This window comes from Apus apus, chromosome 3 (assembly GCF_020740795.1).
Source record: "Apus apus isolate bApuApu2 chromosome 3, bApuApu2.pri.cur, whole genome shotgun sequence".
NCBI lineage: Eukaryota > Metazoa > Chordata > Aves > Apodiformes > Apodidae > Apus > Apus apus.
The window spans coordinates 40,753,458-40,769,452 of record NC_067284.1 but is presented as its reverse complement, the minus strand read 5'-3'; the positions used below and the strand labels follow the sequence as shown (position 1 = coordinate 40,769,452).

Below are 15,995 nucleotides of genomic sequence, written 5' to 3'. Positions count from 1 at the left end.
TGCTAGGTTTGCTTTGAAAGCACTTATTCTGTAGGAATTGGTATGTGCTCTTTGCTGGCTGTGGAAGAGCATGCTGTCCTTGTGATGCCACACAGTCCATTTTACTCTATCTGGGCTGTGTGTGTGAGCAGGGGGAATACATGCCATTTTCCTGGAGGAGAGCAGTGCAAGGTTGCCTTACAGCAATACTCACTTGGTTTGTTTGCAACTGTGCTTGTCTGCAACTCACCACATTTATTCTGTCCTCTGCATCTCCCCACTCCCTTCCCCTCTAGCTGCTTCTTTTTTTTCCTGCTTTTCCCTTCTCCATCTCACCACTGCTACCATCTCTGTTCTCTTGCACCTCCTTCCTTTGCCTTGTGCCCATCTGGTCTCCTTCTCTTGAATTCTCTGGAAGCTCCCTTGCTCAAAACAAATAAGTCAATCCCTTCCATCACCTCCTGTCTGCTACTTGGTGTGTCTGAGATCTGAATTCTACTGTTTGAAAGGTTATTTGATTCCTTTTACACCTCTTTTCTTAGTTTTTCCACTGTATTAGACTGTGGCAGGGGATGCTGGACTTCCTCCCAGCCTTCACTCTGAAGTACTACTTCCTCCTTTTCCTACTCCTTTTCCTCTGAGCAGCATCGCTTATGATTTTTCCTCATTACTCCCTTCTACCTGGTGCTACCATAGTTCATCCAGCTCCTCCTCATCAGTTTTCCATCCTAAATTCAGTTTTGGCCTCTGCTGCTCCATCCTGTAATGACTATTGTCATAACTAACTTCCACACACCAGTAAGGCTGAGATTCTGATGAAACTCCTGTCTGACTGCCTTCCAAGTTTGGTTCAGAGCTGTTTTTAAGTTATCAGAAAGAGTGCATGATACACACAAAGACCTATTTCATTGTTTTTCTACAGAATAACTGCAGGATGAAGCTTTAAAAAAATCAGTGGAGAGCAATATCCTTAAAACCCTGCATATGGAAATGGAAAAATCTGGTTAGTGATGGTTACATCTCTAGTGTTTTGGACATAGTACTAAGTGTTGTGGTATTTTATTTTATTATTGTTTTTAATTTTGTACTGTTGGATCTGCTTTGCTGAGGTGTGTAGACTTATTACTACTCTAATCTGAACTACAAACTGGTTACTGTGACGGTGGCAATTTTTCCTTTAAACAATACCTCCTGGAACAGGACACTGCCCTCTGTACTGCTGCTCTGATAATTTTAAAATGGTCTTTTCAGGATTATGATGACGGAATGTGGGGAAGGACAGAAGGACCAGAGCTTTGCTCTCAAGGGAATTAGCTTGCTGTTAGCAAAGAGTGATGTGCCGCATATTCACATGTCATCTTTAGGAACCACATGAATGAAAAAGTTTCTTTCTTTTTTGAACACCCAAGACTCAACTTTTAAAAAAGTATTTTACTCCTCCAAACCTTTGTTTCTCCGTAAATTCCTAATTCAGTGATGAGATACATAAATATGTGCAGCAAGGGTCATTTCTAATACCTGGGAAGAATGAATGGAAACATAAAAGCTAAATTCTATTCTTCCTTACAGTGATGTAAATTGAGAATAGCCCTATTGATTCAAACTAAATGATTCTGTATTGCATTGGAATAAATGAGTTATACTGGAATCCTTGTTCTCTAAAGAGAAGAGGGAGATACCTAGGACTTCCAGTTGTCTAACATTTTTTAAAAAAACTTTTTTATTTTTTAATAGGAGGGTTTCTTTTCACCTCTGTAACACATTTTTGTTTTGTTGTTTCTTTTTCAGTGTAGTCTTAACGATGAGTTTGTAACATTTGTATTCATTTGCACGGCAGGGAGCTGAGCTGCCACAAAAAAGCATTATATTTTTGAAGGAGTATTAACAGGAGAAGATGTTGGGTCATAGGAAAGGAAATCACATGTTTAAACTGTCTCATATATCAGCAAATGAGATTAAAAAAATCCTAGTGAACACATTACTCTTTGTACAAATGTTCTCTTCCCACACCTCAGGTTTTTTTTCTGCTGTCAGTTTCTTTTTTTTTTTCCAGAATAATGCAACGAACACTTTGCAGACTGGTATGCTTTGTTAACCCTTCAGAAGTGAATTGACAGCACGCAAATAGAACTTGATTGTAAAGAAAAGGCCTGTTTAAGTCCTGATTTAGCAACAAATTTAAATATGGGCCTACTGCATTGTCTGAGACCTTCGAAACCCAGATTTCCGACAGATAAGTAGATCTTTTGGGAGACTAAGATATTTTAAGCCATTTTCACCCATTACATGGTGACTAAGTAGAAAATATAAGTATAGACCTAATTTTAAATATGTTTACAGTCAGTTAACCTAATAATAACCTTCATTACCTGGATGAGTTGAGGCTAAATACAGAGCTCCTATTTTCCTCGAAATCATATGTTTAACTTCTAAGACAAATGGAGAGCTTTGCACCAATGTAATTTTTGCAGGTTTCTTGTCTTGTTTTCTTCTCTATTTTGTAGCTTCTTTTGACTCAACTGCTTTGGCTGTATTTGGCCTCTTGAACATTGTTTTTGTTTGTTAGGGGAAGGAAAAGTTGGGTGATTTCTTGACAGAACTGTAATTTACAAAACCCTGATCCTCCTCAATACAGTAGAACTGGATAGCAGAAAATAGTTTTCTTCCTTAATAATCCAATTTTCCTTTTTGATTTTTTTCCCCTCTCTTTCTCTTTTACACCCTTTCTGTTAAAAAATGCTCTTAATTTTGTTTCCGGACCCCATAAGAGCATCTCTGCCTGTCAGACCTCCTGCCACCTTAGGCTTTAGTTGTGTAATGACAGCTTCTGCAAACAGCAATCAGATCTCTGAATCTGCAGTAGGTCCACAGTGAACCTCCTTCTTCCTCCACAGAGCTCATTTTCTGAGTGGTATGTGTCGCTGGCTTTAGGGGCAACCACTGCTTCCACTCACTCTGAGAGAAGCTTAATTGCCTCTTATATTTCTCCCAAATTATGGCTAATCTTTCCAAGAGCAGAGGTACATTATCCCTCCATAGGTATAACAATCACATATCTTCAGCTTATATATTGTGTTACAAATGTGAAAGTTCCGTACCTAAACTATAAAATTATATAATCATGGCAAATATGAATAGAAGGGTCCTTGAGAAGTCCTGTGGTCCATCCTTTTCTTGCAACAGATGCAGTCATCCTGAGGCCCTTTCTCATAGATGTTTGCGTTCTTTAAGGCACCTTAGTCAAGTGCATCTATCAACTTCCTAAGTGCTCCTCTATATGCTTGCTTAATTCTCCTTCTAATTATACAGATTTTTTCCCCTCATGTTTACTTTACATCTTCCTGTCTTAATTTAAATCCATTACTTATTTTCCTTACACAAGTGAACACAAAGAAGATTTTATTCCTTTCTATTTTACATGCCTGAAAATTGTTACCATGTCTTTGTTAATCCCCAATTCAGTAAACTGAACTTCAGCTTTTCACATTTTCCTTCAGGGGTCTATTTTCTTCACCTTAGATTTTTTGGCATGATAGAGTAGTGAAATTTTAAAGTTGGCTCTGGACAGTCTCTGAACTTTTTAATTCTCTGGGCCCTTTTTGGCAGTGTTTTTGTTTGCATGTCCATTCTCTACTTCATAATTATGCACCTGATTGTTCCTATGTAAGAGTAATTGTCTGCATTTTATTGAATTGCATGCTTTTTATGTTTTTACTGCAATGACTTTTAATAACTGTTTACAGCTTCCCACTCTTCCTTTATTTTTATATCCAAGTGTGTGAACTCAAAAGCACAGGATGAATTAAGCAAGAGGCTTGAAAGATTCTAAGTTTTATATAAGATGAGTCTGTTAAATTACCAACATAGAGCTGTAATTTTCTATGGATTACTTATACTCATTACTGGGAAAAAAATTTTGGCTCGTGCAAGTATTCAACTTGATGCAGACCAAAATCTTATTCCTCACACTAAGGTACCTGGCCATTAGTCAGGGATAGGATGAATTGTGGTTTGCTGTAGGCCTGAGTTTCTGAATCTCACAGAAAATCATCTTTCAGGTCTGTCTCTTGCCTAAATGAATCAGTCTTCAGCTCTAAGGAATCAGAGCTCTTTCCCTTTCCCCTTCCCTTTCCCTTTCCCTTTCCCTTTCCCTTTCCCTTTCCCTTTCCCTTTCCCTTTCCCTTTCCCTTTCCCTGGCTCCTTTTCCTCTGAAATGGCAATGGAATGATGTTTTCCAGCAAGGTGGAGCTGTAAGTACAGCTTTGCTGGTAGATGGGTTCACTTGGGACCTTGGGTGTTATTGGCCATTTTGACACAAACCACTCTTCACTACGTAGCAGACGCTATTGTGCTTTTTCAGAAACCTGATACTGTGCATGGCAGTACCACCCACCTAGGATCAGGATCTGGCTTTTCATCACTGTTTACTGCAAAGCTGCAGTATTGCTTTGCTTTCTAGGACTAGTTTGTATTAGTTCTTTGTTCAATCCTACTGCTATGAAGTGGAAAATTCCATATCAGGGCTGTCAGTGACACAGAAAAGTTAATAAAAGGCTTAATTTCCAGATGATCAGTGGTAAAGTATTTTATAATTTTGGCTATGGATTTTATGTGTGGCTAGAAAAAAAGCTTTTATCAAATTTCCTTTTACTGGAGGATTTCTGTGTGTATTTCAACTCTTCTTCTGGCCACAAAGCCTCTAGTAGCTCATATGGGGGTACCTACAATTTTTGGAGACCATTTTCCAAGATGACAGGCATATTTAAACATCTTTAGTATCTTGGGATCTCAGCTGCTGTGTATTTTGCTTCCACAGTGTGGCTGTTTTACCATCAAAACCAACAGACCTGTCAGAGATCAAAGTTCTTGAGACTATTTACTGGAACAAGTTTAGAAACAAATGCAGCAAATCTTTCATTTTCTATTTTGCTATGTAAGTTGATCACCTGATACAGCATAAAAATTGTCTGTTCTTGAAGGCTGAAGGAACTGGTTAGAAAACAAAACTCAAAAGAGCTTACTGTAACAACAAAAAAGCTTGCTGTAACAACAAAGGAATTTGGTGTAACAACATAAAGCAAGCCAAAACAGGAAAACCTTGCTCCCTTTCAGGGGTTCACTGCAGATGCTTGCACCTCAGACCCCTAACAGGTCATAATGAATTAAATTTCTCTATTGCAAATCAGATACTATTGATCAGATTCTCTTTTCAATGCCTACACAGCACTACTCTGTATGTGTACCATGAGTATGTAACTTCTGTCTTAGAACAGTACCTATCTGATTGACATGACCTTGTGTATTTATGCTACACTATCTTTTAAGATCAACAATGCCAGTGTGGAAGATATTTCCACTAGAGTAGCATCACTCCTTCCACTGCTCAGAACAGGTAACATGAATTGCCTGGAGACAACTTTACATTTCTTTTAATAAATAAAAAGTTTGAATCTGAGGTCTGGTAACATTTTGCCTTGAAGCCTTTTCACAGATGGATTTTTCTTCCTGCTTAAAAGACAAGTCAGTGAAGATTTATTATAACTTCTCTCAAGAGATCTCCTATTTCTGTAACTCACCTTCTTAAAGAGATAGTCACAGGAATAATAGCTGTATTCTGCACTGGAGGTTTGGAAAACGATTGCCAGTTTCTGAATTATTATCATGTGTTGGATTTGAATGTGTCTTTAGACACTAACCCCTATACTGCCACATTATTTTTTATGCCAGAGGTCACCTCTAACACTTTCAGTAAGCTAGAGATTTTGTCTTAAGTAAAATCTTTGGAGGGTTTTATTGCATCTATGTAAAGCAGAGCTTTACTGGGAGACAATACAAGGCATATGGAAGGAGAAGGCTATGAGGGTTTTGTAGATAGAAGATCGAATGAGAACTTCCTGGGGTGAACAGAGCCACATTCCTGGTATGTGCAGTCCAGGATGCCCTGTCAGGCAGAGCCTAGTAAAAAAGGCAAGAAAGAACTGGCTGCTACCTCATTCAAACTTTTTATTTGAGCAAGATGCTTAAATAAATTGACAGGTTTCATCCTTTCCTTCCTTAGCTTTCTGCAAGGGACACAGAAGTGGTTACCTGTAAGAAGACCTGCATCCCCATTCTCCTTGAGGTACAGAAAGAGCATGAAGACACTCCTCATGCATTGCATGAAGTTTTGCTCTCCATTAATACATCTTGGGTCACTGACTTTTTCAGCATGGTTTACAGTATGTAGAAGTTTGTGCAGCACAGTCTCAGTGCAGTGGGTATGGTAGTGGCTGCCTCTGGGTGAAAGAAATAATCCTCTGTCCTTCCTCCTCTTTGGGAACCTTCTGCATTCAGACCTATTTGTCATGGATAGTTCATCTTGGATCCCTGTTGTTCCTGTGTCCTTCAAGTCTTTACTGGCTGGTGTCTGCATGACTACATCTTTAGACTAAATAATTCAATCTTACTTTTTTTTTTTTTTTTTTTTTTTTTTTTTTTTTTTTTTTTGTAGGTAGGGAAAGCACTGGTTTTATTGTCATGAATTACAATAACATATCTGAACTCATTGGTGCACCAGAGATCAGCTTTAAATTTTATTAATATTCTTCTCCCTTCTGTTTTCTGTTGCTTAGTCTTTATTCTTAAACTTCTGGCTTCCTCCCAGAATTATTCATATTTCTCTGTTGTGAGTACGTTTCTCTTGACTCTTGCCTCTTGCCACATCCAAGGTTTGTATGAAACCTCTGAGGAGCTACAGGCTATCTACAGGGTTCTTTGCAAAGGAAAGGCTGCTGGTAGTTTGTTTTTCCTTCTGTTGGTTCCCCAGATTAGTGTGGGCAGGCAAATGACATGCTTTGCTGAGTGGCCAAGAGTCAAGTGCAGGAGCTGGTGAGGGACTGTGGGGGATGCAGCTCTGGGGCTGGCAGAAGCCTCAGTGTTTTATTTAAAAGAACATTCAACAGGGGCTTGTGTCAGGATGGATGGAGCACCAGTGTCTCCCTTGTAAACTGGGCAATGGGAAGGGCTAGTGGCCGTAATAATCAAAATGAGAGTTGAAGCTTAAGATGGTTGCTAGATTTTCCTAACTATTAGTGAAATGGATTCAGATACTGTTGCTTAAATTATAGTTCATATTTCTATTAATTATTTTTATCCTAAAGGTTGTTAGGTCTTGTGCTCTTTCTTACTTTCTATAGTTTGTCTGTGTATGTAATATATATTTACAGACTGTGTTGATAATTAACAGTCTTTTCTAGAGGAAATAAGCATGACATATTCACAAGAAACTGCAAAGGATGCACTGCCAGCCATAAATGTGTGAAACACTGGCTCTGTGAATAATTATGGTCACCTCCAACCCTGTTGCTGGAAAGTCACAATGTGAGGGAAGAACATCATGAACAGGCCATACACCATGTTGTGGCAACATGACTCAAAGCTGAGATGCTGAGCAAAGTGGGGAGGGGAAGAGATTTTCTGAAGCAGAAGCTATGTTGCAGCTTTATGAGTATTCACTTACATCTCCTTCTGACTTACCTCCTACTCACCCTGTGCTGCCAGCCATGAAGTTTGGCTTGCAGGCAGTATTGGCAACTTCTCTTGCCTGGAAATTGTGCTGGTGTCTTGTCTGAACACACTGACTGACTAAGATATGTGTGCCCATAAAGAGGTCATCCGGGAATAGGGTCTGTCTTGCTCCAAGTTACTCCTAAGCAGTGTGAAAGACACCTTCAGGTGGAGTACACTGGTCAGTGTATGGGTTGCAAAGAGGAAAAGAAACTTATCTAGCTCTACAGCTGTCCCTAGACACAAATTTATGAAAGGTATCTATGTGTGTTCTGCTTCCTAATATCTAAGTAACATGATCATCTTTACTGCTTTTATCCTTTCAAAAGCCTTTTGGGACACTAGTGCTTTGCAGCCTCCAGGGGATGGAGAACTACAGCTCAGAGATGATTTATCAAAGTATGCACAAGGTATGTCTCTATAGAAAGGAATACACCCAGCTCTGGTACATCTTTGGCTTGCATCCCCACAGTAGGGCTGTTTGATCTTGAAAGTCACTTTTAATGGTGTCCTCTGTGTGGGGAGCTCTTTCCAACACTGCCAGTAGATGTTCCCAGTTGTTATGGCTCTGAAAATCCATGTTTAAAGTGTTTAAAAACTAAAGAAAGTGTTTAAAATAGTGTTGATGTGTGCTGCCTGTTTTTGCATTTTCCAGATGAGTTCTTATTAATAGTGTGATTACTGGTTTGTGCCATCTTTCCTGTACAAGTCTGCACCTTTTTCCCAACTCCCACTGCTGCAGTGGAAAAGATTAGTCTCCAAGACCTTTTGCTACCTTTATCTACTTAGTTAAAATAAAACTTTTACTGTTACAGCTGTCAATGTCTGACTGTAATACATCCAGCATTGGCAGAAATGCTAGTTGAGCAAATAGTGTTTTACTCTTTACAGCCGGCTGGAGTTTTCAAGACTCTTTGTGCCTTGTGCAGAAAGTGTTTTGTAGTCAGCTGTACTTGAGGTTTGCTTCTGATATCTCTTAAACAAGTAGGAATGAAATGGGTCAACGGTAGTAATTTCTATATGCTTATGATGTGAATAATGAAAAATTACTAGGAGAGAAGGATATTGTTCATCAGGAAAGTTCACTGGGAAATGTACTGAGTGATGAGCGGAGTGATGAATGTGCTGAAAGTATTGCAGGTGGGCAAATGTTATGGCAGTGACTTAAATCAGGCAAAATATTGCATGGTGCAGCATAACCTAAGTCTTGGAATCCAGCATTATGGATTTGCTCCAAAAAAGCTGACTCATTCTTTGCACCTCTGGCAGATTCATGCTGCTTGACTGTGTGTACCTAGTGCTCATGAGGCAGGATTTAGTATGTAGGCTGGTGGGTTAAATTTACAGCATTTCCAGGAACCTGAAACTGGGGAATGAATCTTGAAACAGGCATGTGTTGCACATCTTACTAACAGCAACCATTTGCTAAGGCTACAAAATCAGTGCATTGCAGATGTTTCTCAGTCTCACTTGGTAAACCTGGCAAACTGCAAAAATATTTGTGCTTGTGTACCAAAAGGCACAGGAGGAACCTGCAGCAAGATCAGGGTTGGTCTCTTCTCCCAAGTAACAAGCAACAGGACAGGAGGAAATGGTCTCAAGTTGTGCAAGGAGAGGTTTAGACTGGGTATTAGAAGAAACTTCTTCACTGAAAGGGTTATCAAACACTGGAACAGGCTGCCCAGGGAGGTGGTTGAATCACCATCCCTGGAGGTGTTGAAAAGAAGCGTAGATGCGGTGCTTAGGGACATGTTTTAGCACCAAACTCGATAGAATCGGGTTAATGGTTAGACTCAATGATCTTAAAGGTCTCTTCCAACCAGAACGATTCTGTAACTCTATGAAAAGAACAGAGTGAGTCTTGCAAACTTATAGATTATTCTGCAGTGTAAAATGAATTTAGATCACTGCACAGTGCTATCACTTTAATTATGAAAGTCATGTTACTTCAGGGTCTATAAGATCATTGCTACATTTTATAATCTCTACTTTCACCTACCCCAGGCAGTTGAAATTAAGTGAGAGTTAGAATAAAGGTTAAGGCTACTTGATTTCCCTCATCACTTTAAAACAACACTCAGTCAAATTGGTACAGCATTCTCCTGGGACATAGGTAATATAGAATTCAACTGCTAGAGAGACAGCTTATTAAAAAAAAAGTAAAAAGAAATCATTGAAAGGTTCACTCTTAGATCAACAGAGGCATGCACATAACCTATTAGAGCTAATAGATTTTCAGGCACAAACCTGGTTCCTGATAGTGTGTAAGCATGATCACATTGCTTCACACTGAATAACCACAACTTCTCTCAAAGTCAGTAAAAGGTGTATTTTATATGCATGGTACATACTACATGCACACATACTTACATTCAGTAAGAATCAGGCCCCACCTCCCCCTCCCAGAGGTGCTGAATTCCCATACTTTATCTGCAATGGAAACCGAGGTTGCTTGGACTTTAGCTAAATGGAGTTAATGAGCAATTAAAGAAGATATTTTGAGCTCTGTGGGCTTTGGTCGTTAAATGAAGAAATGGGTACTGTGAATTGAGGTATAAAATGTTAACCTTGCAGAAAGTGAATTGCCTTGGACTTTACACACATACTTTAATACAAGATAATATTTTAAAGTGAGAATATGTATGTATCTGTCTCTAGATACATATGTAGATATAGAGAAAAAATTATATCCCTAAATGTACATAATACCTAAATGTATACATTTCTGATTTAAATTGTTTTGTTTCATGAGCAACTTACATAGCTATATATTTTTTTTCTTTTTTTTATCACCTAGTATTCCTACTATAGACTCCATTAATAGTCAGCTTCCTTGCACTGGTAAGTCCTCAGATGTATAGTAAGAGACCATTTCTGTCTTCCAGAAGTTTATTGTCTGTGCATCCTGCTGAAATCTCCAGGATTTACTGCGGGAAGGTGAGTTGTGTTTGTTATTAGAGAAACTAGTTAGATAAAAATCTAAGTCTCTGTTCAGGCAGCGACTGTTTTGTGATATAATCAAGCACCAGATTCACAGCAACAGGAACTAGTGCCTTCTCGTAACACTTGATAATTCTATGCTGACTAATTATGATTCAAATCCTTTTTTCTTGTCAAAAGGAGCCCAGATATACCGTACTGAAGTACTCAGTATATGCTAGATGAGCAAGTTTTCATTACATGGACTGGAATATGTAACATCATCTTCCTGGCCTGGAACCAATGATGCATATGAGTAAATTTACATTCCTGAGTAGCTCTATTAACTTTACATATGGATGTGCATTTCCAGCAATGCCAATGTGGCACACTCTTGTGTATAGAATTATTCACAAATACAGATTTCTGCAAGGCTCCTAAGGTTTGTAGCACTAGAGATATGGATCACAGCCCTTCTAAAGAGCAAGCATATAAATTCTTTGTAGAATTTTTAGGTCACACCTCATCTGAATAATAAAAAATAATACTTAATTTCTTTTGCTAACTCATTGTTTAGGTCTATAAACTTGCTGCTACATGGAGTGTAGTTTTTTGTTTTTGTTTTTGTTTTCTTTGCTTTTTTGTTTTTAAGGGGAAGAGAATTGATTTCAGGGCTAAAAAGACCTAAGAAAAATTAGTAGAGCTTAGAAAAGCAGTAGTCAAATACGTAATACATGCCAATAAAAATTTAAATGGCACAGAACGTCAATCAGAACTGTTTTTTCCAGCCCAGCACAGATGTGAATTGAGTATCAATAGATACAAAAATAATTTAGGAAGCACTTGTTCAAGCTGAGAATAACAGCAGCATGAACTATATCCCACCAGGCAGTAGGCTAACACAAGAAAACTTTGGGATCATCCAAAGGAGCAACAGACACCTTCTTGTGTGACAAAGCAGCACTAAAAACATGGGCCCCAGTAGATTGTGGCACCTTGTGTATTGCCTTGAAATCCTCCATTTTACAGACGTTGCTGTTTATATCAGGATATTATGATTTCTTTAAGCAATTATATTTTAGATGAAAAACAGGGTGATCTTTTTTTTATTTTCAGAGGATAAATATGAAGGCTTATAATGGCCCAGTACCTATAAGAATGACAGTTTTCATGAGCAGTTAAAAAAAATAATCCAAAATCAGACTCTGAGCATAAGCTATAAAGTGCCTAATATGGGATCACTGAGCATATGTTTTTATGAGCAATTAGGCATTAGCTTGGGATGAAAAGTTTCCTGAAAACACCTTTGATTCTTCAAAGCAGAGAGAGTCGTCACAATTATCTTGTCTCAACTTTAGAAAACAGCTACTTCAAAGCGTATTTCCACAACTTCTGCAGCTGAAACTTCCTCTTTAATTTGTCCTCTATGTGTGGACTCTAAGACAGAGCTATCAGAAGCTTTTAGTATACAGGGATTTTTTTTTATTAATTGATAACAACTGAGGGTCAGTGGTGGAAATGGCTCTAACACACATCTTGTGCTTGGAAGGATGCCAGATCACACAGGTGACTTGAGTGTTTGGTAGGAAGAACTTGAGCACACTTGTAGGCACACAATCACAAAAGTTTTCTCTCATGGTGTGGGTTTTACCCTCTGGCTTTTTGTTCCTCTCCATTTTTCCTATTTACCAGCTTTCCCTGCACCTAGATATAGTGGGTAAGAGGCAGCTACTCAGAAGAAGCTTAGAAACCACCTAATAGGAAAGCTATGTATGTTTTGCTAAGGATTATTTTCTAATTATTTATTATTCTTGATGCCTGGTGTAATAACATTAAACCAGTACTTGGGCATTTCTGAATGTGGGCCATCTGAATCTGGAAAGCAGGCATTACTTCATCACAAGGCCATTTCTGAGGAACTGCATTCTCAGAAATGTTTTTCCCTGGGATCACACATAATTTGTGAGTTATTCAACTAAGCAAAATAGTTTTTCTAAGACTGTAACTATTTGCATCCAGCAACAGTAAATTGTTCTTCCCCAGTTGATTGGATCTGTAGTCTTAGGGTACTTGTGCTCACCCTCATTCATTCATCCTGCATTATGGGTCTGTTCCTGAAGGATGCTGAGTACCTGTGGTTTGATTGAAAGTTATTGCATCTCTCAGGAGTAAATTTAATGTGAGTGATGCCCCCTATAATCCAGTGTGATATGATGCATTAGAAAACAAAGCAATAACAGAGCATCTACAAGCCATTTTTTTCAATCTTATTTAAGGAAAGGAAATCATGGCAGAGAAACCCATAGAAACAAACTGATTTTTATTATTGAACTAACAGATAAGTTCCTTGAATCTTGGGGCAGGGGGAGAATGGGGAAAGAAAGAAAGAAAAAATGAGGCATTGATCATAAACAGCCTTCTGTCAACTGTTAACAACTGGAATTGGTGGTTCCGTACCAACATTATTTCAGGTAAATGAGAAGGCAGAATTGTAAACAAAGGATAATGTTCAATCCCCCAGGTGAAACATAGGCTGATGCCTAGTATTTATAGCTCAGTAAATCCTCATTAATACATTCTGTTAATTTTTATTTTTTTTAAGACTAAGAAAGAATACTAATGCAACATTAGTCTGCTGTTTCTAAGTGCTCTTGCTAACATATATTTTTATTTCCAAAGAGGTCATGCAGTTTTTACTTGAATCAAGCCACAGAAAAGAATCACAGCATTTTTAAAACTATTAACAAGTACTTTAAATTATGAAAACCTGCTGAAGCCAGCAGGAAACACAATCTAGCAATTACACAGCAGCAGCAACCTGAATTTTTTCCGATTTGGATTCAGTGGAAGAGTGGTAGTTATCGTAATTATGTCTTTTAAGAAATACTTAATAATGTTTGCCTGTTTCTAACACTCCTGAAGACTTTTCCATAGAGTTAATCATCTGATGCTAAAAAAACTCTATATACTGCATTCATTCCGAGCCTCAGATTCATATAAAAACGTTTTAAATGAAGTACTGGTATTGTTTAGGCCACAGAGTCTGTAGCAAAAAAATATCATATTAACTATGAAAAGAGAACTATCTAGAGCTTAGTGTAAAGACGCATTAGAGAGACTTACAATGATGTCCATAATTTTAGAGGTTTGTGACTTGACTCAGTAAAGTTGAAGCACTGACAAAAACTCCTTTGTTCTCAACATGATCCAGCCCATGTGTCTCTCTTCAGTTTATATCTGGACTGATAAAAATATTATTATGAAATTTTTATTATAAACCTATTGTTTACTGAAAACTGGTTCTAGTAAAACAATGTGATTTGAAAGATTCAAAGCTCAGCTAAATAATTTCTTCCTAATGTCTAATGTAAATACCCCCTCTTTCAGTTTTAATCCATTACCCCTTGTCTTGTCCTGTCACTACAAGCCCTTGTAAAATGTCCTTCCTCAGCTTTCCTGTAGCCCCTTCAGGTACTGCATGACCACTATGAGGTCTCCCCAGAGCCTTTTCTTCTCCAGGCTGAACAACCCCAGCTCTCTCAACCTTCTCCTCATGGGAGAGGTGCTCCAGCCCTCTGATCATCTTCATGGCCCTCCTCTGGACTTGCTTCAGGAGCTGCATGTCCTTCTTATGTTGGGGCCTCCAGAACTGGACACAGTATCTCAGGTGGAGTCTCATGAGAGCTGAATAAAGGGGCAGAATGACGTGCCCCTTGACCTGCTATCCACACTTCTTTTGATGCAGCCCAGGACACAGTCGACTTTCTGGGCTGCAAGTGCACACTGCTGGCTCATGGTGAGCTTCTCATCCACCATCACCCCCAAGTCTTCTGCTCTGGGCTGTTTTGAGTTTTTGTTTATTTTGACTGTTCTCCTTTGCTGGCTATTGCCACGCACTGTGGGAATTGCAGGGCAGCTGCACATAGCTGGCAGACAGGCACCAGTCTGAGAGTGATTTCCAGAGGTACCTTGACAATCTTGAGAGGTGGGCCAATGCCAGCCCATGAAGTTCAAGAAAGCCAAGTGCAAGGTCCTGCACCTGGGTCAGTGCAACCCCAGGCAGAAATACAAGCTTGGGGGAGAATGTATAGAGAGCAGCCCTGAGGAGAAAGATTTGGGGGTGGTGTAGCTGAGAAACTCGACATGAGCCATCAGCATGCACTCGCGTCCAGAGAGACGAGCACATCCTGGGATGCATCAAAAGAGGTGTTGCCAGCAGGGTGAGGGAGGTGATTCTGCCCCTCTACTCTGCTCTGGTGAGACCCCACCTGGAGTACTGCATACATCTCTGGAGCTCTCAGCACAGGAAAGACACAGAACTTTTGGAGTGGGTCCAGAGAAGGGCCATAAAGATGATCAAAGGGCTGGAGCACTTCTACTATGAAGACAGGCTGAGGGAGTTGGGGCTATTCAGCCTGGAGAAGAGAAGGCTGTGGGGAGACCTTATAGTGGCCTTCCAGTACCTGAAGTGGGCCTGCAGGAAATCTGGGGAGGGACTTTTCACCAGAGTGGGTAGTGATAGGACAAAGTGTAAGAGTTTTAAACTGAAAGAGGGTAGATTCAGTTTAAACATCCAGAAAAAATTCTTCACCATGAGGGCAGAAAGGTGCTGGAATAGGCTGCCCAGGGAGGTTGTGGAAGCCCCCTCCATGGAGGTGTTTAAGGCCTGGTTGGATGTGACTTCGTGCAGCCTGGTCTAGTGTGAGATGTCCCTTCTCATAGCAACTGGATGACCTTAAAGTCTGTTCCAACCTTAACCATTCTATGATTCTATCTGTCTGCAGGGTGGACATAACCAGCTGTTCACCAGGATATATTTAACACTGAACTGAGCTTTAATGAAGTGCTGCAGAAAGCTGCTTGTTCATTTCAGAGTGTGAGGTTTTCTTAATGTTTATGAGAACAGGGAGACCTTTAACAAATGATTTCCTTAGATGGAAACTTCATTTTTAGCTGAAATATAGTTTTGCTGGAATACTGTCACCTATCCTTAGTAGAGACCTCAGTGGACACTTCTGGAATACTTATGGCTGTGCCTGTATAGTAAGTTAAACTTCCTTGGATAGACAAACTCCAAACCTCAAGACCTCTTATGGTCCTTAGGGAGATCTCTGACATCCTTAAGTGTTCTCAAAATGGTGCAAATCCACAACAATTAAACCCATATTCTCTAATACTGTTTTAAACCTTTTTTCTTAAGATAAATGTTTATGTTTCTTTTATTATTTGAAGACCACCATGAAGAGTTGTCATTGGTTTACTTCAAGGGTAGAAGATAGTTAAAGGAATGTCTGATACTTTGATGGAGTTATCTCCTGAGCTAAGAGGTGGAAATACACATTAGGTTTTCAGTGTTTTACAACATGTGGGGAAAGAAAGCCGGGGACAGGTCCTGAAAAGGTGACTGTGACCTGAGGATTTGGCATGAAGAGGTCAGTTTTTGCCTGCCTTACTGAAAAATTCATTAGAATGTTGATTGCTGGTGAGTTAGGTGAGTTATTTAAAATTACTAGCAGAAAAAAAAATATCTAGAAAAATGGCTCTCAGTTGTG

The 15,995-nt window shown here is 39.2% G+C and overlaps 1 long non-coding RNA gene across 8 annotated transcripts in view; it reads left to right on the top strand.

Moving 5' to 3' along the window:
- LOC127382431 (uncharacterized) overlaps positions 1-15,995 on the top strand; it is a 177,584-nt gene that overhangs the window by 80,691 nt on the left and 80,898 nt on the right. For 7 of the 8 annotated variants that reach the window (XR_007888953.1, XR_007888954.1, XR_007888958.1 and 4 more), the window contains one exon: positions 10,410-10,461. The exons of the other annotated variant lie outside the window; for it this stretch is intronic. This is a non-coding gene — a long non-coding RNA (uncharacterized LOC127382431). The remainder of the gene's footprint in view (positions 1-10,409; positions 10,462-15,995) is intronic. 8 annotated transcript variants of the gene reach the window in all.